The sequence below is a fragment of the Petromyzon marinus genome, chromosome 31, assembly GCF_048934315.1.
Source record: "Petromyzon marinus isolate PM22_M1 ecotype Great Lakes invasive population chromosome 31, UKy_Petmar_22M1.pri1.0, whole genome shotgun sequence".
Classification (NCBI taxonomy): Eukaryota; Metazoa; Chordata; class Hyperoartia; order Petromyzontiformes; family Petromyzontidae; genus Petromyzon; species Petromyzon marinus.
The window spans coordinates 12,832,228-12,855,634 of record NC_133697.1 but is presented as its reverse complement, the minus strand read 5'-3'; the positions used below and the strand labels follow the sequence as shown (position 1 = coordinate 12,855,634).

The 23,407-nt window shown below is 48.2% G+C and overlaps 1 long non-coding RNA gene across 2 annotated transcripts; it reads left to right on the top strand.

The window, feature by feature from the left end:
- The first annotated feature begins 4,763 nt into the window (after window positions 1-4,763).
- Window positions 4,764-23,407, top strand: LOC116947866 (uncharacterized). 2 transcript variants are annotated; one of them, XR_012945741.1, is made up of 3 exons: window positions 4,764-6,340; window positions 10,656-10,762; window positions 23,178-23,407. It is a non-coding gene; the product is annotated as an uncharacterized LOC116947866 (long non-coding RNA). The 2 variants fall into 2 exon arrangements; XR_012945740.1 differs by lacking the exon at window positions 4,764-6,340 and adding an exon at window positions 9,366-9,821.

The window sequence follows — 23,407 nt, the reverse complement described above, 5'->3', positions numbered from 1 at the left end:
TGTCCATGGGTTTTACGAAATGTCGGTGGAAGTCTTCTGGCTTTTTAAGCAGCTGCGGGCCTTGCTTGGCAGGTCCGAAGGCGAGGAGCGGGTGACATTCACACGGCGGGAGCAGAAGAGTGAGGACCGCAGCAGCATCAAAGCAAGGGACTTGAGGGGTCGCCTGCCCCCCCCCCCCGCATAATTTCCCGTCGCACAGGAAAAAAAAAATATATAGAGGGCGAAAACTTTTTAACGAGAAAATGAGTAATCCAGCATGCCTTACAGCAGGGGACAAGCTTATTGGGACAATATAAATGCAAATGTGTTTTTTTTTTTTAAACATACGTTATGTATCTTAATAGGGACATATACAGCCCTATTATCCATCCAGTGCCGGCTGAGTTCCCACGCTGTGTGGGAGGGATTGTTTGACCATACTTCACCGCGCTGGTCGTTACAGCGACGCACTACGGTGCTCCCGACGCGGTGGTCTCTGGACTTGGCCAGCTGAATGTGACATTGTCGTCGTTGCTGTGCAGCGACATCGTCAGCCGTACGAAAGAAAGAGGAGGGGAGACTGCGCTGGTCAGTGTGTGGTTTGGTGAAAGTAGAGATCAAATACGTGGGAGCGTAGACGTGTGGTCAAGGTGCGTCAAAACATTAAAATATATGGTCCCATAGGTACAGTAAAATGTATACATTTTTATTTAAAGCTTTCGTGGCTGCAGGGATTCATATTCTTGGTTCTTTCGGTAAAGTCACGTAGAAGGGAAACAATAAAATAATAAATATTATTATTAATATATATTATTATTTTATTGTTTCCCTTCTACGTGACTGTACCGAAAGAACCAAGAATATAAAAATAGTAAAATGTATGTGAATTTATTCATCAGTCTCGTCCATTGTGCATCACAAAAATTACGAATGATCCTGTATCTTGAAAATAAATGTCACGGACAAATTCTGCGAAATAATAAAATCTTCTGTACGGATTTTTTTTTTACCTCCCATGTATCAACCCTTTCACGATTATAAATAACGCATCGTCCAAATGTCTATCATGTCCCCGTTGTGCGTTGTCTTTGTTTAGAATGAAAACTCCTCCAGGCAAATTTGATTCCATCACAGAATAGAGATGGGGGTGGGTGGGGAGGTTTTCTTTCCTTCTCTTTATAGTTTTCTTGGAAAACCTGAAGTCACCCTTGTTGCGTTGCCTGCCTCGGGTGCATCACCACAGTCCAACACAAGCTGGTACAGCTGTATACTCGTAATGTATCAAGATCAAAGAGCGTTTTTTTTTTTTAAACTCGCATCTGAGTTTGCAAAAGCTCCTGTGTGTGTGTCTATCTAATAAACTGGGTTGTGTTGTACGAGCGTTTGTATAGACCTGGTTATGTTGGTCAACCCACGGTTGAATGCTCACGAGAGGACACAATGGGGATGTTTTGCATGTTTTTGGTTGTGTGTGTTTGACTGCAAGTGAGGAGCGGTGGCGCAGTGGTTTGAGCACAAACCTGGCGAGCCGAGTTCGATTCCCGCTCGCAGTCAGCACCAGTATCGATTATCTGAACTGGTCCTGGGCCTCCCCTAGGTCGACTCGGCCTCAAATGAGTACCTGGTTCGATGCGAAGACAAAGGTGGCCGGGCGTGACGCTGGCCACCCCACCCCCTCGTGTGCCGTGCCAGCCTTCATAGGTGCTCGCTCACAGCACTTGCCCCAACAGTCTGGTAAAGCTATACGGGGGATCTTTGTCTTCGTTTTTTGTTAGAGCGGTGGCACAGTGGTTCGAGCACTGCGCTACAAACCCGGTGACCCCGAGTTCGATTCCTGAATTGATCCTGAGCCTCAAACTCCTGAGGTCAGCTCGGCCTTGAATGAGAGTAGCTGGTGTGCGGTGTGTAAATTTCAGCACTCACAGCTGGACATGGGACTGGCTCACTACCACCCCTGTCTTGTCAATTCGTCCTCAGTAGGTGCTCGCTAACAGCGCTTGCCCTCGTGATCCGCAAGGCTAAAGGCACGATATCAAACGGCACATCCCACTCACCAGGGTTCAATTCCATGTCGCACGAACAAACAGTGCTGATTGTAATCTGAAACTGCCCTGCGTCCACCAATGTGTGAGGATGCAGGCAAAAAGGAGTACCTGGTGTCCTCGGGGAGGGGGGAAAAAATAACCGTCTCCTTAAAAAAATGAAATAATTATATCATCGTCATTTACCACGGGAAGTCTACTCGAGGCTCCTGCACTTGTCGAGGGTCATGACTTGGAGTGTTCGGCACCTGGAAAGAAACTCGGAGTGCCCGGGGACAACCCCCCAGGTGTACGAGGGTAAACGCTTCAAAGGTCCACACGGATAGATTCAGGAATCCATTGCTGTACTGCCGCCTCCTGGCTACCTTGCAGCCTAACCCCACCCCATGCTACAACAGTGCGGTGCGAAAGAAGTTCAACACGCATATACGTACAACAACGTATGTTCATACGAATTCCCATCCGGCCGCACCTTCTGCGTTTACCTGCGCCCGTTGACCCTCGGCAATTGAATGTAGAAAATCGTCCGTGACGCATTGTAAATGAAACGGTTTCGTGCGTGAACCAACGACCGTATATTTGAAAATCGTATGATGCACTCGCACCACCCACTGTCCTGCCCTCCCGTCTCGCCGAGCTGCGGAAGCGTGAGGTGTCTCCGCTGCAGAGGGACCAAGGTCTCTTCTTGCCAGATGTCAACTACTTCGCCTGGTGTGCGGGGGTTGGTCGTGGGTTCGATCCCGGACCCTGCGACGCCCGTTGTATTATAGTTGGAGTTTGCGTCTCTCTATCTCTCTCTATCCGAAGCGCTCGCTCGTCACCGTGGCGTGCGCGATGACCACCACCACGTGACTTTTCTTTTGTGTCGTGCGCGGTGCATTTAGCGCCACAGCGCGTGGATTTATAACGTTTATTTTCATTTGTTTGCTGGTGACTTTGTGTATTTCATATCGGAATCGCCTCCAGTGCTGTTGCTGCTGGCGGCAATAAAAGTGGTTTTAAAGGAAAGTCAAGTCTATATATCTCTCTCTCTCTCTCCCCGTTGCGTGGATTTTTCTCCGTGTCCTCCGGGTTTTCCCTTCCACATTTAGAATCAACGTCACGCATTCAGATTATTTGGCCGCTTTCAATTTCCACGCGATGATAAGACACTTTGAGTTATTTTTTTTGTGGTCACGTCGCTTCTGAAAAAGAGCTACATGGCTCAGTTGGGCCTTGCCTAGTAAATAAAACAAAACTTGTTTATAGTTTAAAATCGCTTGTCAAAGTCTCCAGTCCAGCTACAGTCAATGGAAGTTTCTTCTTTTCAGCAAATTACCCAAATGTCTGGACCCCCCGACCTCCGCACCACACAGAGCCCCTTCCTCCACTCAAAACCAGGCTTAAGACCATCCTCTTCTTTGCCGCCTAGAGGTGGTGTCTCTCCTGTCTTTCTGCTCTCAATGGCTTTGTCTGCATCCTCACGGTCACTGTTGCATAATCTCCCAGCCCCTCCCTGCTCTGCAGGACCCATACCTTTAAACAAAAAAAAACAGCAAACATTCTCTCTAATTCCACTTGGTTTTGCACGTGTACGCTCACGTAAAATTCAAGTTGCGTCGTATTTCTGGCCAGTGGTGTTAGCCATCGAGTGTGCAGGCGGTGCAACTGCACGGAGGCTCATCAGCTGTGGGGGGGATGGTTAGGCACTGAGCTCTAAAGGAGTGTTGGGGTAGAATTGGACAGGGGGGGACCTTTTTATTCTTAGTTGGCTACGTACAGAGCGAAATAAGTTCAACATACGTACATCACATGTCAACGACGCGACCGTTTCTCGTCCCCTCCAGACGTACGCACCCCCCCGCCCCACCTTTGTAAAGCATCTTCAGCTGTGGCCACATTTAGATGGTTCTAGAAATTCTGAGTTGTTTTTGTCGTGCAATGTTGGATTGCCGTTACTGGGCGGTAAGAACACTCGAGTTGGTCTGGAAAGGTTACAAGTTCACATCTTGGCCGGGTATTGACTCGCCCCCGCCATTGTGCCCCCACTATTGAATGACCCTAACCCCCTAGGCCTGTGCAGAGGACAGCCGCTGCCATTATTTCCCACAAAGCGGTACTCGATTTATCACCGCGCGTTGTCCGGCGCGACCGTCCGCCGGCGTTGCACTCCACGTGCTGAAGAATATCCGAGGGTGCGGAGCGAAACGTCGGACACCGTGCCAAAAAAGCGCGTCGCACGACCCGACAAAGCCCGTGCCGAAGCGCGATCACGGCGACCGTGCTCGCTTTTACTGAACGTGGGAGGGAGGCGATGGGCTCGGTGCGAGCCCCATGCGAACTCGCTTCGTAACTAATAATTATTGTCGAGTGCGTCAAGCGCCAACTCTCGTAAGCTGCTGGCGAGCCGATCGGCTCCAACCGCGGCACCCCGTATTTAAATCTGTCGATCCATACGGATATATTTCACGAGCAAAATCTGACCCGGTTACGGATTTACAATTTCATTCGACTCGCCCGATGATGAGTGTCGGGCAAAAAGGGATGGGTGCTCTCGGGGGCCCGTAGCTGCCCCGTGCGCATGGGGCAGCGGTACAATTAACGGCGGCGTTCAATAGAAGTAAAAAAAATACAGAAAGTTGTGATAGAATCGGTCCATGTGCTTTTATTGGAATGCATCCCAGTCTGGTGTTTTTTTTTTCTTTGGCACTAAGCCTGTGGTTGCCGTTGGAGACGTTTGGTTGGATTAGAACCATTGTGAGTTGGCACAGTGGACGGGAGGGAGTGTGGGTAGGTGGGGAGTGCGAGGCAGGTTGGAAATTGTGGTGCGCATGGTGATTTACGTGGGAGGGCATGTCCTTTCAAAACTATCGCCGTGACTTACACAGAACATTCACGTCCAAATCTAAACAAAGACAAAGATCCCCCGTAGAGGCTGAACACGCTGTTAGGACAAGTGCTGTTTGCGAGCGCCTATGAAGGTCGGCACGGCACACGAGGGGGTGGGTGACCAACACCACGCCCGGCCGCCTTTGTTTCCCCAGTGGCAATGTTTACACACCGCACCAGATACTCATTTTAGGCTAAGTCGACCTAGGGGAAGGGCAGGACCAGTTCAGATAATCGTCACTGGTGTTGGCCGTGAGCGAGAATCGAACTCGGGGCGCCAGGTTCGAAGCACAGCGTGTTCACCGCGACACTACCGCTCCCCACCATATCTAAACACACACGCGCTCTCACTCGCCAATGCAAAACGACAGTTGTCCTTTATTCTAGGAGCTGTCTATGCCAGGCTTTGTGCACTTTACCCACATTCTTTTCATTGAGTTTGATTCTTAATTGTGCTGCCCGGTGTGCCCTGTCTTGAGATGATGATGGATGACGACACACTCATCCGGAACTCTCGCCGAGCGGTGAGAGAATGGCCCGTGGAAGGTGTCACCAGGGAACTGCTTCTGAGATCCCTTCCAGTCAACTCGTATCCACACTCGGGGCACTTGCACTTTCCCCACCTGTCCTGCACTTTCCCCACCTGCCCTGCACTTTCCCCATCTGCCCTGCTGCAGAGATGTTCAACCCAGAGATGTGGGTTCTCAAATGCAGTGAACTTAAGGTCTCAGAGATCTGGGTTCTCAAGTAATCTCTGGGCTATTACTCAAAACCCAGATCTCTGAGTAAGAACCCGGAGATCACTTGAGAATGCAGATCTCTGGCTTGGGTTAACATCAGTGGTGAGTGATATGTGAACCGGCCCTCGGCTTTCCTTACCACCCGCCTCCGCCCCTTCACTTGGCCCCCTCTTCTTCACCAACCCGCACTACCCATCGTGCTGAAGCAATTAGCACCGCGCGCTCAGCCTATCGCGCGCGTGTTTGCACGTGGGGGGGCGCGTCGCAGCGTCGCCGCTAATTCCCTGGCCAATGCTTCGCAAAAAGCGACCACCTCCCAAGCGGAGAGGCCCCGACGGTTTTGAAGATCTTACACGAAGGTTTCCCCTCTTAAGTTCTTCAGTGGACGGCCTCTTTTTTGTTTCTTCAACGAGCCACCCGGGATCTAGCGCGTCACGTGTTTATTCATTCATCGCACGTCTCCCAGCAGCCTCGCTCCGCTCCTCCTCCTCACGATCGCCGCTCGATTCTTCCTCTCTTGTCCGCTGACTGCACTTGATTACGGGATGTGAAGTTTTTTTGTTTTCTTCCGGTCAATAAAAATTATAATATACATTTGAAAGGCGCGTTTCATCCGAGGATCCCCAGTGCGCCACAGTGTATGAAAAAGCAGGGAAATAAGACAGCAGCGTGAACGAGCGACGCTAATGGGGAAAATGCCACCTTAAAGAGGTGAGGTTTCAGGGCAGATTTAAATCGCACCAAAGATTCTGCTTGTTTTATTATCAGAGGCAACGCGTATGGTCAAAAAACCTCCTCCCCGTGACCGATGAGGGGGTTCATCCAGTCATACGAACGTTGTTATTTGCTGTTTTGTTTCATAAGCACTCACTTTAACCTACATAGGCAACATTTTATTACCATTAGCATTGTTGTGCAGAATATATAAACAACAAGAAATTAATATTTTAAGAGAGGGTCCTTGTCGATACCGTATGGCAGTTAATCACCATTGATTCGGGCAAGCCTAACTCTGTCGATGACATGGAGGGTGTCAAAACTGGTCCAGAGATTGCGTGCGCTTAATAAACGTTTGCTGGAATTGTATACTCCACAGAAGGCCGAGGGGCCGATGGGTTTTGTTAAACAAACTTGTATTTATTGCATGGAGAGTCATATATGCAGGAGACATTGTCCGCGTATCTATATAGGCAAATTAGGTCGTACTATACAAATAGGAAACCAATCAATTAAAACCCATAACAAATTGCCTGCGGTTTGTGTCTTTGTGCTTTGGGTGAAAGGGTGAGAGTATGCGCAAGTGTGCGTGTGTGTGCATGCAGTGTCCCATCGGGCTAACAAGGAGAGCTTCATGCGCGTGTATTTGTGAGCGGTTGTGTGTACGTGGTGATCGTCTTAACCGGTCCTGGGCCTCCCCTAGGTCAACTCGGTCCCAAATGAGTACCTGGTGCGGTGTGTAAACATCGTCACTAGGGAGACAAAAGCGGCTGTTAGCGAGCACCTTCATAGGTGCTCGCTAACAGCACTTGTCTGTTCAGACTATATGGGGGATCTTTGTCTGTGCACAAGAGCACACTGATTGGACCATGGGCCTACTTGCAATCCTCTAGTTCCCGTCCGTTGTAAATGTATGTATTGAGTCGATAGGTGTACTTTTGTTTGTTATACTGTATGCGTTTGTGTACTCTATAATAAAGGTCTTCATATTCTTGGGTCTTTCGGTAAAGTCACGTAGATGGATTCAAATAAAATATTTTATTTGAACCTATTTACAACTTATCTAACGTGACTTTACCGAAAGACTCAAGAATATTAATTCCTGCAGTCACGAAAGCTTTAAGTCAAGATTAAATGAAGGTTTTTATTTATTTATTTAGATCGTGTAAATATAAATGTGCCGTTAAATCCGCCACCAGTCGACACAGCCAAACCATAAAGGATTGTTACGTAAATAGAACATGCCAATTCGTCACTAGTACAGCACACCGGTGTGTTGGAGTGCCAAGCCACAACATTTACAATCTGAGTACGACGTTTCGCCAGTAATTACAACTAGCTTCATCAGGCGACAGCCAGATTTGTGGAGAAGTCCACCTGTTTCGTTCATTATACAGAGGGATACCAGTGACGACGTCACTTGACCCCTTAACGTGCGAAGGGGGAGGGGGCGGATTAATGGATGCATATAACTTGCAATGGGTATCCATTTCCGTTTTGATTATTCATATGGTAATTCAAGACATTACTTGGTGAGGCTGTTCCGTTGTCAGTGGCAATGCACGTTGATTATAATTAACGAGTGGACCTCTATAATCGACGTACATTACCACTGCCAACGGAGCAGCATCACCAATTAGTCTTAATTGTACAAATGTTTCCGGCTTCCCTGCGTGCGTGTTTATTAGGGACGTAACGCCCGTGTCGATTCGCTGATTTTTAATCAAGTCTTCATGACACGTGCTTTTCAGTAATGCACAGTCGAATGTACTCGTTACAATCCATACAAATTCTACTTGTTAGCTTAGCTGACTCCACTTCGCTCCCTGTGGAGCATAAGGCCCCAACAAGGCTGTGCCATGCCGGACGGTCTTTAGCTGCTGTCTCTGCTTCACCCCAAGACTGGCCATATACAAATGCGACGCTAATATTAAAATGGATGGAGCGAATGTGTGCACAACAAACGAACAACGCAAATGGGGTGGAAACAATAAGACGAAAGGAACAATTCTTGAGTGGAATCACGATCCCCCACCCCCGCGCCCCTTCAATCGTGATAATCATCCCATCGCATCACGCGGGCGTGAGTGGATACGGTAGCCTACGATGGCCAGCGTAACACAAACGTCGGGCCGCTCGTCTCTGGCCGCTATTGACAGTCAACCTGGTGCACTCGTTATGTTCATCGTAATTTCCGTTACGGGATGAGTCGACCTCCATGAATATATGACGTGTAGAAATCTTGTCTAAACGAGCTCTTACCTGGCTGTGAACAAATACCGAGTGGAAGCCCGTGCCACCGTCTTGGCATCAAGGGCGATTGATGCACACGGACAGGAATCGAACCCGGGTGGCGGGGCTTCACGGCGCAGCGTGCCAACCAACACACGCAGACGAAATAACTCTCCCAATGATGCACTGGGAATGTTGGGATGAGTGTGGTTAGTGAGCAACCCTACTAGGGCCACAACGACACACTTAGTTAGTGGGGGGGGGCCCAGCACCGCGCCTGGCCGCGTTCGCCTCTTCCATGTCGACGTTTACGCACAAAAGCAGGCATTCGTTTGAGGCTGAATTGACCGCGGGGAGGCCTAGGGAACAACTCGCGTGCGATGGTTCTCCGGGTTGCACTGCCGCGTGCTGTTCGGCACGGTGTCCGACGTTTTGCTCCGCGTACTGGGGGGGGGGGGGGGGGGGAGGGGGGTGGGGGGGTGTGTGGCGCCTCTTCGGCAACCGAACAGTCAGTGCGGCGTGTGGTTCAGACGCCAGTTGGCCACTCGCTGACTTTCGCTGCGGACGGGAATAGAATTGTGGTCGCCGGGTTTCAAAGCGTAGTGTAATGACCGCTGTGGGCACGGCTGTCCCACATGCGCTCATTTGTGAACAGCGAGGGCACCCAGTTTAACACGTAGTAGGCTCTCGCGACCGAAATCATCCATAACATAGGGTTTTTTTGGGGGGGGGGGGTTAATCGCGTAAATATATAAATGTGTCGTTAAAACCCGCCACCACCCGGCACAGCCAATTAGTAATGTTTGTCACGTAAACAGAACGTGCCAATTCGTCACTAGTACAGCACACACCGGTGTGTTGGAGAGCCAAGCCACAACTTTTACAATCTGAGTACGAAACAGGTGGACTTCTCCACAAATTTGGCTGTCCGCCTGATGAAGCTCGTTGTAAGAGCGCCCAACTAACGCATTCATATGTAACGCACGCACGCACGCACACGCACGCACGCACACGCACGCACGCTGCGTCGCTGTTCACATGCAAATCGGCATTGGTGATGATAATGAGAGAGGGAGGAAGGGAGTGCTGGGCTAAACTATTCCCCCCTTGTACATGTTCACGGGAACTCGACGAAGGCTCAAAGAGTGGGAAGGTTCATTTATTTATTTCGAAGTGGTGGTGGTTGGCCCCCTGTTGATTTCTGTGTAGTGCCTCGATAGAAGCAACACAATGGAGCAAGAACGTAAGCCATGGACCTAAGCTGTTTTCAGTTCACTCTCACTGAGCCTCTAACAGATGTTTACAAAGCCCTTTTATACGTAGGTTGTATGAGGTGCTGTGTTTACATACGGTGGGCTTGCAAAGATATGTTAGTCACGAGTTGTGTGTGTGGAGCTATCGGGATGTTTGCCACACTCCACTGTGGCGCAGTTGGTTTGAGGCCCTGCGCTGCAAACCAGCCACCTGGGTTGAATTCCTACCCATGACCATCGTAGCAAGCAGTGGAGGAAATGAGCCGGAACGCCCTGGAACGCCGTGGTGGGAGTGAATATTTCGAATGAAGGAATCAAGGATTCCTCTCTTTTGTTTGACTCACAGAATGAACCCTAGACTAACAGAGAGACCCACAGACACGCATAGAGACCCACAGACACGCATAGGGACCACACAGACACGCATAGAGACCCACAGACACGCATAGAGACCCACAGACACAGAGACTCACACATGGTGCAATCTAGTGCACACTGCAGCACTAGTGGATTGGGGGGGGGGGGCGTGAATCATATAGAACTTGTTCCAGTAATTTATTCCCATTGCAGCCCGAGCAACAAGTGGCAGGGAGTTGAACCCAGCTCGCTGTGGTCACAGCGGCAGCGCGACAATTAGCGCGTAAAAAAAACATTCCTTGAAAATGAGTGTGCGTTTTTTTAGTGTGAATTTTCGCCGCTCGACATGCCTTCCATCAATCTGCTCCTGCCTCCCGAGTCTTGGGGGACATGATACGATGCTGGTACGCGGTTTAGGAACCTTTCCCTTCCTAACCTCAACGCCCACTCTCCACCCGCATGCTCAGGTGAATCCGGGGCTGTGCCTCACCCCGTCGTCGTCGTGAAATTGAGACGGCGTCAGCGGCGATGCATCGCATGGTACAGCGGAGCAACGCGCAGGCGCGCAATGCAGGTAGCCAGCGATGTCGACTTGGGTGCACCACCCACCCACGCACTCGCTCACTCACGCAATGGACACAGGCACACAAGAAGACAAAGATTCAGCACCTCGCCGTGTAGCCTTAACGAACTGTTGGGGCAAGTGCTGTTAGCGAGCACGGTGCACGAGGGGGTGGGTGGGTGCCCGGCACCATGCCCGACCGCCTTTCTTCTCCAGTGGCGATGTTTACACAGCGCACCAAGTGCTCAGTTTCTTCGCTAACAGCACTTGCCCCAAACAGTCTATTAAGGACCTTCATAGAGGTTTTATTTGGGTTAGATCGCGTACATATAAATGTGTCGTTCAACCCGCCACCACCCGGCACAGCCAATTGGTAAGGTTTGTCAGGTAAACAAAACACGCCAATTCGTTACTAAGTCCACCGATAATATTGGTCGCGAAAGCCGACGTGTTAAGTCTGTTAAGGCTATACGGGGGATGTTTGTCTTTTTTGTGTGTGTATGTGTGCGTGTTAGGTCGATAATGCGTATGGGAGTTGGCAGAGATGCAGGGGGGGGGGGTAGGAGGGAGTTTGGTATCTGTGGGTGTTGGGTGAGGCAGCAAGGGGTGGTGGAGAGCGCTTATCTGCATGAGTGGAACTGTTTAAAGGACCGCCATGATGACTGATCACCTGCCTGACCTTTCTGAAACTTGCAGGAACACACAGGCAACACACGCAAGCACAGACAAATGAACGCACGCATGAACGCGCTCACACCCACGTGCGTGTGTCCGTGTGCAGAGACACCGCAAAGATACCTCCTCGTCTAGCGTACACACAGACTCCTTGGGCAAGCAGCTGCGAGCGAGCAGCAGCAGGCTATCATAGTCGGGATGGTGCACGAGGGGAGTGGTTGTGGCCAGGCCAGCCCCATGCCCAGCTATCTCTGCCTCCCCCAGTGTAGATGTTTACACGTCGCATACACGCTACTCGTTTAAGGCTGGGTCACAATATGGGTCTCACCAGAACCGGCCAAGATAGCACTCGCCACCGATGGTTAGCCATAGCTGAACTCGGGTCGCCAGTTTTTGCACGAAACGCAAAGCCAACCCTGCCCGCGCAGCAACTACACACTCGCACATTCACAGACACCAATGCCAAGTTTTGTAGGTAAGCCAGTCCTGTCTGCATGTGCGCTTGAATTGGTAAGCTGGCGTTGGCAGAAGCTCGCCAGTTTCGTGGCCATGCTTTCAGCAAGTAATCCTTTGTGGTTTAAGTTGGCTGGTGATGTCAACGCTTCATTGGCAAGGGACGATGGAGAGGTCTGCGGCCTCTCATGAAAAGCAATTGGTTACTGATGATGCTGGTATTGCGTTGTTCTTGTTCTTGACATGCAATGTGCTTGGTCATGACTGTCTCTGAAGGACGTTTTTGTCTTGTTTCTCAAATCTTTTGTTCAGGACACATTTGCCTCGTCTTGCTGCTGGAGATGTTACTTTCCCTACAATTGGGGAGCCGCAGTGGCGAGATGTTAATTTCCTCGCCTGGTATGCAGGAGGTCATGGGTTCGATCTCGACACCTGAAGGCTGTATATTTCGAGTTTGCGTGTGTCTCTCTCTCCCCGTTGTCGCGTGGATCTTTCACCGGATCCTCCGGTTCCCCCCCCCCCCACATTTCGAAGGGACGTGCGTTCAGAGTATTTGGCTGCTATGCATTTCCACGTGATAAGCCGCTTCGTTTGGCGTATCATGAATGGCCACATCGCTTCTGAAAAAGAGCTGTGAGGCTCGGTGGGCCTTGTCTCTTAAAATAAAAAGTAGTTCTTTTATTGTTTAATCGATTGTTTTTAAACTGTGCGGACTTGCGGAAGTCACTGGGAACCAGGTCTGGGCACTATCGCGAGAGGATGATCAACCCTTTCATACTCTGCCACACCATGAGAAGCAATGCTAACGCTGGCTTCGACATTAACTGCGACTCACTAGTTACGGGTTAGTGACCTAGTGCCCCGTGTGACTGCAAATAAACTGATGACTGTACTTTTAAAAGCAATACAGACGGACGTTCTACCCCTTTGCCCTCATTCTACATAGGTAAGCATTTCCATATTCATAGACTTTATTCTAATAATTCCATTTTATATAGCAGCTTTTCGTCAAGGATCTCAAAGCACTCTACATGACTTAGCAGCAGCAGACACCTAAGCATGACAATAATTATATTATAATCCATTTACGAAATGATCTAAAAGTTTACTAAGCGGAAGCGTATACATTGGTTTTAAGACACATTTTAAAAATGTTCACAGACTCTCGAGAGATTCTGATATATGTCGTGGAAGAGCGATCCATAAGCCTTGGGGGCTACACGGGAAAAGTCTCGGTCACCCATAGACCGAAACTTCGACCTGGGAATGCAGAACAGATCCTGCATCCCCAAATCTTTAGGGACCGTGTATTGGCTTTTTTTTTGTTTAATCTGGGCAGCCCCTCTCTGCTCCTAATATCTCTGTGTCATGACGAGTTGACCTTTTCATCGAGTCTCCCACGTGAGGCCGAAGACTTGTTAATCACCGCCCACTTATGGTTAAAAATATATATTTAACAGAAAAACATATTGGTAGACATCGTCTCCCATCACATATCTGTCTTTCCACGTGACCCATCAGCCACGTGACCTTCTGTAAGTGCATAATGCTGATGATACCCACATCCAGGGTATCATCAGCAAGAGACGGGGCTTACAAAATAGAGACAAAATAGTTTGGAGGGCAGTGGAACCGATGGATAGGGGCGGTCGGTCGTGGAGGTGGAGTGGCTGGGGTTATTTTGCCCTCTCTTTCTCAAGTCACAGTATTTGCCTCCCTTATCAGCCGTCACTGTTTACACGAGTCATTATCCTCCAGTTTTATCTCGCCTGACCTCCCCACCACACAGTTGCGCAGTTGGAGCTCGGTTCGGGGAGATCTGCAGCGTTAAGCTGACACGCAGGTTCATAATTTCACAAGCAAAACAAAATAAAACGTCAGTGACGAACCAGCAATCCGATTGCACTACGCGTATTGTTTACTCAAACGTGGTGCAGTATTTCACAGTTTGTGTAAAGATGCGGTTGACTTTTAATCGGAAGATCTCGTCACAAGGTGTACATGAATGCGTGGACCCAAGCCAAGCTCATGTTGTGAACTTTACAGAGGACAAGTTGTTTTAGTTTTGTATTGCATCGTCATTCAAGCAGGATCAACTTAAGGCTTTTTGTTGATAGAATCGTTTTTTTTTAAATAAAGTACTGAATTGGACATTGACAGCCCCGTTGTCAATCCGCTGCTGGATGAAGGCCCTCCCACGATGCGTTTGGTCGTGGAAGATTTTTTTTGTATAAATGTACAGTCATAGGATACATTCTGAGCTTGGGTAAAACTAAAAAAATCAAGCTTGTCCCCAGACAAAAACAGGTCTTGACCAGTACTCATCTTTTTTTAGGTAGAGGAGTTCAAATCACAATTTGGGTGTGGCGGGGGGGGTATTTAGTCCTTCAGTGGACCAAGGTGCCACAGGGGCGAGATGTTAACTACCTCGCCTGGTGTGTAGGACATCGTGCAGTCTGCGTGTCTCTCCCCGTGGTCACGTGCCTCTCCCCATGGTCACGTGCCTCTCCCCGTGGTCACGTGTCTCTCCCCGTGATCACGTGGAATTTTCTCCGGGTCCTCCGGTTTTTCCCTCCACATTTAGATTCATGGGTTTTGAGTATTTGGCTGCAATGATAAGCCACTTCGTTGAGGTAGTATCCTTTGTGGCCAGGTCGCTTCTGAAAAAGAGCTATATAGCTCAGTGGGCCTTACCTGGTAAAAAAAAAAATATTTTTTCAAAGTTACATGTGGCTAAGATAGGTACTACTTTGTTTGTTATGGGTGCCGGTCAAGAGCGATTGGTTGTCCAATGGATTGACTCCCAACGGGCAAGGGATAATTGTGATTGTCACCACTGGCTCAAGGTTTCGACCCAGAGATGGTGGGCCTGGCGCGTCTGTGCTCCTTGGAGAATTCAAGCTGCTCACGATGCTGCTTCTGGCCTTCCCTTTTGGGCTTCTCTCGCAGTCTCCCTTGAAAAAGCGACGCCTGTCTCTCAACGGGATGCTGCTGCTGCTGCTGCGTAGCTGTTCACGGTCCGGCGTCCCAGCTCTCCACTTGCTGTTCGGCATAATGTCCGGACGTTCCGCTTGCACATGCATAGAGCTTCAATAACTGAATGAGCTCTAACCCGCTCATTCATAAAACATAACTCGAAATAATCATCAGCGTGCTTGTGGGTTGTATCAGAATTGCGTGTGTTATATTCTTTTTACGTGGCGAGACGGATATACGAAAGAGCCGTAGCAGTGTTTTGTGGTTCATATCATCAACGTCACTGATAATTGTTGCGCGTTAAGCATTATACAATTTCGCGCTGCGTTCGGACCAATCCTTCAAAGAGGTGGGCCCTTGCCTATAGCGTATGGCAGTTCACCAGCATTGAATCAAGTGTGCCCGACTGCTGATGAGACACTGAACGTCGAAACCGGCACAGAGTTTTGCTTGTCTTGAATCAACGCTGCTGAAACGATGCCGTTTCAGAGAGCCCATGGGCCCGATGAGCCCGATGAGTTGCGTACAATACGCTGTTGTACATTTTTACTTGGAGGGACGGGTATACGAGGTAGGGGTAAAAATGTCTCTTTAGCTATCTTTCTGACCTATAAATGTCATTGTCTGTCTGTCTGTGTGTGTGCGGCCCAAACTTTTGCGAAGGATTTGGCTCGCACACCGTGGGGTTCACGTTCGGGGAGCATGCAGGGAGGTTCGATGCCCCAACTTGTGCTGAGGTTCCTGTTCTTACGGTGGGTGAGGAACATGGTAAGAGAGGTATTTGTGCTTCGATACCAAGACAACACCAGCAAACAAATCCCTGAGACAGAGCATATGATGCCATACAATTCCCCATTATGCTGTGGCAAGTCCAAGATGGTTACCAGCAAGACATACTCACAAAACTGTCTCCTCTAAAAACTTCTATTCCTTCATGACCATGGACAGAGAAGGAGCAAACCCCATATTATGGTGCGCCAACCTCTTTCACACCAGTATGTTGTTGATGAGTATGCCAAAATTGAGAGTGCCTTCTTTACATTCAACTTCATCAAAAACGCCTGCGTGTAGAACAGTATGCTCATCTCAGGGATACTATCAATGCTGACCTAGATGCAAACGCTCAGAATGTGGGCAGATTAGTTATTTTGCCTTCATCTTTCACAGGTGGACCAAGATACATGCATGAGAAGACTCAACATGCCACGACGTACATCAGCCAATGTGGCAGGCCCGATCTCTTTATCACCTTCATTTGCAATCCTAAATGGAAGGAGATCCAGGTTGAGCTTTATCCAGACCAAAAGCCAACAGACAGACATGTCATCACTGCAAGGGTCTTCAAACTCAAAGTTGATGAACTCATGAGGCTTATTACAACTAGGGAAGGTGGCGTCTTTGGAAAGATAAGATGCAACTTGCAAAACATTGAGTGGCAAAAACGTGCTCTTCCTTATGCTCACATTCTGCTATGGATGAGGGAAATAATTCATGCAAGTGACATTGACATATTTGTTAGTGCTGAGCTACCTGACCCCCATCAAGACCCTGCCCTATTTTATGTGGTCTGCAAGCAAATGGTCCATGGCCCATGTGGGCAGTTCAATCCAAATTGGCCATCTATGCAAGACCGCAGGTGAGGTTAAACTTTTTGTCCAACGAAGATACATCAGCAGAAATGAGGCCATTTGGAGAATTCTAGGCTTCCCCATCCATAAGCGTTCCCCCCACAGTCGTCCATTTGGCGTGTTCACCTCGAAAGTGGTCAACGCATCTACTTCACCGAAGGAAATTCCCAGCAACAGGCCCTGGCTCCACAAAACACCACCCTGATGCCGTTGTTTGTTTTGTGCCAAAGTGAACCATTTGCTGCCAGCCTGCTCGACCATGAAGTTTCCTCCTACTATACACGGACTGCTAAAAAAAATTGGAAGCGACGTGCTGGTGACGGTGAATCTGATGCCTTAGGAAGAGTCTACATAGTTGATCGCAACAATCAAGAGTGCTACTTTCTCCGAATGCTTCTCCATGTTGTCAAAGGGCACAAATCTTTCATACACCTCAAAACAGTGGAAGGAGTTGTCTGTCAAACATACAGGGACGCTTGCAATGTTCGTGGAATTCTTGAGGATGATCAGCATCTTGATAGAGCTATGACAGAAGCTTCTGTTGTACAGTCCACTTATCAACTGAAATTGCTCTTCTGCATAATTTTTCAAGTTTGCAGCCCATCTAACCCCATGGGACTCTGGCAAAAATACAAAGAGGGCATGAGTGAGGACATCCTCCACGACGTCACCTTTTCTGATGTCATCTTTAACCAGGCCCTCATCCTCCTTGAAGACAAACTTCACTCCATTGGTGGAAAAGACCTCACGTCTATCGGACTACCATCACCCTACAGGGACAACCTGCATGCTCTTGCTCAAGAACAATCTTGAACAGTGGTGTGACTGATTTTGTCAACTCCGTGCTTTTCTCATGGCCAACTTTATGTTGGATGCTCTCGCGTCGACAAAGACAAATATTTACATTACTTTGCACCAGCGGGCAAGACCAGAAACATTGTTTACAAAGAGGCTCTTTGATAGGGGGGCGGGGCTCAGCAATAAGTGGCAGTTTCATTATTTTGGAGAGGCCCTATTTTGTGTTTCATCACTTTGGAGAGGCTCTTGCTTTGGTTGGGGGCGCGACTCCCCTCCCACGTGTGCTGCTTCACCCCACGCCTGCTTTGGGGGGCAGTTCGGCTGTCGGCCGTTGCCCGCTGTGCCGCGCCCACATCTCACTGCCCTGTGCGGCCTTCACACCGCGGGTCTCCTGCCTGCACCCACGCCTGCCGGCCACCATTTCGCTCGCGACGGCGCTCATGCAAGGCGGATTCCTCGCCGTCCCCACATCTCGTCGCTACGTCCCCAAGTCTCCTGCCAGCCTCCGTGCCTGCCAAGTGTCCTGTCGGCGGTCTGGCTGCCAGCGGTTGTTTGCGGCACCGCCCGCGCGCTGCTCTTATTTCGCCTCGGCCATGACCTGTCCCTCCCTCCCTTCTCCCCATTCACCCCATTTATGTATTACAAATGAGAGACCGTCTGCGCTATCCTCAAGCGCCTTACTACAGTACTATTAAAAACAACAGTAATAAAGACTACAGTACAAATACACGTGTTTTTATACAATTAACCATTTACTTATGACTCCTAGCATTCAATACAAGACAAAGGCATATCATACAAGTTAAGTATGACCTTCACCTTCGATTACAGTGTGCTGATCCTCAAAGGTGCATTAACAATGGTTTGCATTTCCCCTCTTCCTTGGTTCTTTCCCTAACATGACATACATAGAAAACTAATCTTTAAAAACTCAGTAAATAGAAAAGTTAAAATGTGTGTGTGTGTAAGTCGATGTCTGTGTGGGCAAGTCCATGTGTGTGTGTGTCCATATGTGTATGCGTGGAGGTCGATGTGTTTGTGGGTCGATGTCTGTCTCTGTGTGTGTGTAAGTCGATGTGTGTGTCTTTTTTGCCCAGACAACGCTGGGTACTTCCCGCTAGTTTTGTTATAAATATATGGGCGATTGTTATGTTATTGAATGATGATAGCGCGCGTGATTTCTTGCATTACACCAACTTGAAACCTGGAAACTTTCTAACCCCAAATTACACTTATGTTAAATGTTGCCGTTTTAATATTTTAGCATATTCTGGGCCAGGCTGTGTAATCCCGTTAGTGTAGCATTAGCCATATCTCTCCTTAAGTTACTTTTCCATTTATCTCTTTATTTAAATCTCCCTCTCTCTATCTCTCAGTTTCACGTTGTTTCTTTTTCCATTTGTTAAATCCCCCTTATCTCTTTAATCTCTGTTCCTCTCTCTCTCTCTCCCCCCATCTCCCTTTCCAGTGCCCCCCTCCCTCCCTGGCTGCCTCTCCCCCCCATTCCCTGATTCCTTTTTTGCAACGGGGCACAATGATCACACCCCCCTCCCCCCCCCCCCTCTGGGGGAAACACTGGCAGATAGGATCTGCGTGAAGGAAGTGTGGAGCTGCCTGCTGGGTGGTGAAGAGTCGTCGTAAATACGGCACCACCGGCACCACCCCCAAACAACCCCCAACCAACCGCCGAGGCCCTGACAATGCCACGTTAGGACCCCCCACATCCAAAGCAGCCCTTTCCCAGAGCAGACAGGGATGGGGCAAGGCACAGGGGGATAGACTCCGTGTTTTATGGTTCTTCCCATGGTGTGATTATACATAATAATTCACATTTGTTGATACAAATGTTTGGTTTGATGTAAGTTAGTTGAGTACAGAACTCCCCTTATCCGTGATCACATTACCCACAAAAAATTAGTTTGTCCAAGTCAACTTTAGTAAGAGGAAATTTTTTTATTTAATAGTGAGTTATTATTTATGCGCAGCGCGTTATATTTCTGCCGTGATGTGGTGGTTGCGCTTGCTCTAATTTCTATTCGCTTCATTGGAGTACGGAACTTTGTTTCGTTGCTTCTTCCCATTTTCGTGACCCAGGTCACTCGCAAGTGAGTCGATCCTCTGGTATATTTGAGTTCGCAACCGGTTAAATAAACTCGACTACTATTGGTTTAACACGCAGAAGGCTTTGGCGACAAATATTATCCATAATGTGTTTTTTTGTGTGGGTTAGATCGCATAAATGTGAATGTGTCGTCAAACCCGCCACCACCCGACACAGCCAATTAGTAAGGTTTGTCACGTGAGTCTTTGACCATAGCTTTCCCTCTAGGTCGACTCGGCCTCAAATACTTTGCATTCATAAATAGCCGAGCTACAGCTGATTGGTTGGAGGATTTGTATCTTTAAACGATATTCTTTGCTGATTACAAGCATGCCTTTCACAAGCTGTACCTTAGTTACTTAGGGGATGGCTGAAATCTGTTTGGGTATTCTTCTATTGTCCACGGATAACTCTATCGGCCCTTGCTATTGTGGATAGGAGTTGTGCATTTCAAAATCTGCTTTGTAGATCAAAGGACTTTTTTTTTATCTCGGGCAAACACATACACGCGCGCGCGCACACACACACTGGTCCAGAGTAAAACAAACGGCCTGCCATTCACCGCACGTGGAAGATAACGAGAGTGATAAGAACAGAGATATGTCAATGAGCCCTGATTGAGGTCTAAATGTGGATTATTTTGTGATCTTTTTTTTGGCAATGATCGAAAATTTAAGTTTCTGTATTCTATTGTTTAAATTGACACATGGGTTGCCGTAGATTTTGGAGATCTCCGCCACAACAAAATGTAATTGTCAGGATGTTGAATGGTTCACGGGAGATTTTAACGTGAAGCTTTATTACCAAATAAAAAAAAACGATCAAGAGTTGTCTTGCTTGATGTTTTGACACGAGGATTGTTGAGCAGCAAGGAGTTAGTTTATATTGGCAGTCCTGACTGAGTGGTATAAAATTCCACATTTTCCATGCCAATGCCTAGTTTGTCTGGAGAACAAGCCTCTGAAGGAACATTTGCTGATGTCAAAGCCCAAAACACCAAAAAAATACTTTACAAGTAGACAATTGTAGAACATTAATATTTGCGCCCGCATCACTGCCATTGGGGATTATACTGAGAAAATATCTGCCATAGGATGGTGGAGTTTACAACACTGGGTTATGAGTGTAAAGTTAGAGTTGACTGCTGACTTTGGCTGAAAAAACGTTAGTGAGATGGTGCCCCATTGAGGTCATGAAATAAATTTTGATTTAAAGCTTTCGTGACTGCAGTAATTCATATTCTTAGTTTTTTCGGTAAAGTCACGTTGAAGAGAAACAACAAAATAACAAAATATATATAAAACAATAAAAAATTCTCACGACGTTTCGACCATAACTCAAACGGTCATCATCATATTTATTAATTATATCACTGGTGTATATTTTTTTATTTTACATTTTCCGTAAAAAAAAACATGTTGCGTGGACTTTTAACGATCTAATATTTCCAGTGTAAGATTTTGGAAACACTGACATACAAAGTACATTTAGTCATTATGCTCCTCTGAGCTTATAATTTCACACTTATGAATATATGAAAGCACATAAATGCCCGATACTGTATTTATTATGTATAATATAACATATAATGGATTTGTACGTCTATAAATGATTTAAGTTTACCATACAATTAACACATTTGTATATCATGGATATAGAACACACGTGGTTTGTGTGGCTAACAAACCAGGATGTATAATTCACACATTCGTGCTTGCCTAACGCTATAAGAAGCGGAAGATAGTAATAATATTTGTCATGACACTGCTAGACGGAGGAGGCCTCCCTACGATTTACTGGTGGTGGAGTTTGTTTTTTACTTCACCATAATGGTCAGTGCGCGTTGGTGCACAGGACCACTTCATACATCAATTGCCACCTAATATTAGGCGTACCGTAGCATCCAATCACAACGCTGTGTTCTTTTCGCTCTTGTTCTTGTGTCGGCGTTAAATAGACGAGTGGCTACCGCAACTACAGCTGCTCATCGTAACTGTTCACGTGCTCAACGACACAATGCAGATGTACAATATTCAGAAGGAACCCCCACCCCCCCTCCGCTATCTTTAACACGATGCACCCGCCCCAAATCGCTTGCAAACACAACGCGTGGACGTGAAGCACATCGTTCTTCCCATAAATGTATCACGCCCGTGGTGCCCGGCAACAACGCTTGTCTCATTCGAGGGCCTTAATTCACTCAATAGACTTTATCTCCCCTTTTGTCAGGAGGGCATTAATTCACTCAATGAGCTGTATCTCCACCCTTGTATTGGCTCAGTCTGCCTCTTCCTCGACCCCCACAAGTGCCACTTTCCCCTATCTCTCCCCTCCCAGCACATTTGACTCAAACCGTGAATGCTGCTGCACTGCCAGTTCCGGCAATTTCCACCCTAAGCACCTCTCTCTCCAAGTGCCGGAAGGGCTGTGGGTGGGTCATGTTGTTATCCTTGTGGGGCAACTTTTATAGGGCAGCTGTGGAGACGGCGCGTGTGGGTGTTCCCGTGTGCGTGTGTGTGCGCGTTTAGCCCGGGAGCAGTGCCGCAATGGTTTAGCGCACTGCACTACGAACCCGTCGACCCGAGTTCGATTCCCGCTCATGGCCAACACCGGTGACGATTATCTGAATCTGTCCTGGGCCTCCCCTAGCTTTCGAGTATTTGGCTGCTCTAAATGTCCACACGATAAGCCACTTCACTGAGCTATCATTTGTGGCCAGGTTGCTTCTGAAAAAGAGCTATATAGCTCAGTGGGCCTTACCTGGTGAAATAAAACATAGTTTAGTTTTAGATTAGACTCAGCCTCTGATGAGTACCTGGTGCGGTGTGCAAACATCGCTACCGAGGAGACAAAGGCGGCCGGGCGCGGTGCTGGCCACCCACTCTGTCGTGTGGCGTGCCGACCTTTATAGGCGGCTCTGCTACTCGCTAACAGCACTTGCCCCAAAAGTCTGTTCGGGTGGCGATGCAGTGGCTATCGCGTTGTTCTATGAACCTGGTGACACGAGTTCAATACCCGGCTGTGGCTAACATCCAATTTCGTGCGATATCTCAACAGGTCTTTCCAGCCCCCCTCCCTTCCTTTCAACAAACCCACACTGACCAGCGTGGTGAAGTATGGCCAAACAACCCCCCAGCAGCGATTTGACAACGGCTGAAAATTTCTATATGTTTTTATTATAACTCATTATATTTAGTTGCTATATAATTCAGTCTGTAGATGTACTGATAGTAGATGTACTGATAGTTGAAGGGCTTGCGAATTTATTTGCCGTGTGTGTGTGTGTTTTTTAAGGCGATTGTTTTTTTTTTGGGTTTGACAAGGATGATGATTCAGGAGATATCACATGATACCGGTTGGTTTCTGTGCATGCCCTAGGCAGGGTGAAAGCAGGTAAAGCAATCGGTGCTCAGCACTGAGCGTGTGGGTGGGTGTGTACCCGTGTGAGTGTGGGGAGCGGTAGTGTCGTGGTTAGCGCGCTGCTCTACGAACCCGGCAGCCCGAGGTTCGATTCCCGTTCGCGGCCAACACCAACGACGATTATCTGACCCGGTCCCGGGCCTCCCCTAGGTCGACTCAGCCTCAAATGGGTCCCTGGTGCAGTGTGTGAACATCGTCACTGGGGAGACAAAGGTGGCTGGGCGTGGCGTTGGTCGCGCACGCACATGCACGACTTTGTAGTGCATCGTTCTGGCTTTCTCAACAGTATAATTTAGGCTATTACAGATATATATATAATATTTGTCTTTGTACCTGGCTGTGTGTGTGCGTGTGGGCGCGTGTTGCTTGAGTTCAGGTGTAGCAGAGAACCGGTCTGCACCCACCCGTCCACACTTCTCCGGCTCTCTTAAACCAATAATGAAGAGCCGAATGCCCGTGACCACATCAGAGGAGAAGCTGGCTCGCACTGCGTATTCCTTGACGCCACCGACACGCGATTGCAAAACGAGTGCTTTGGGTGCAATGTCATTATCCTACGTAAAAAAATTATATAGACGACATTTTTTTATTAAATATTAACAGCCA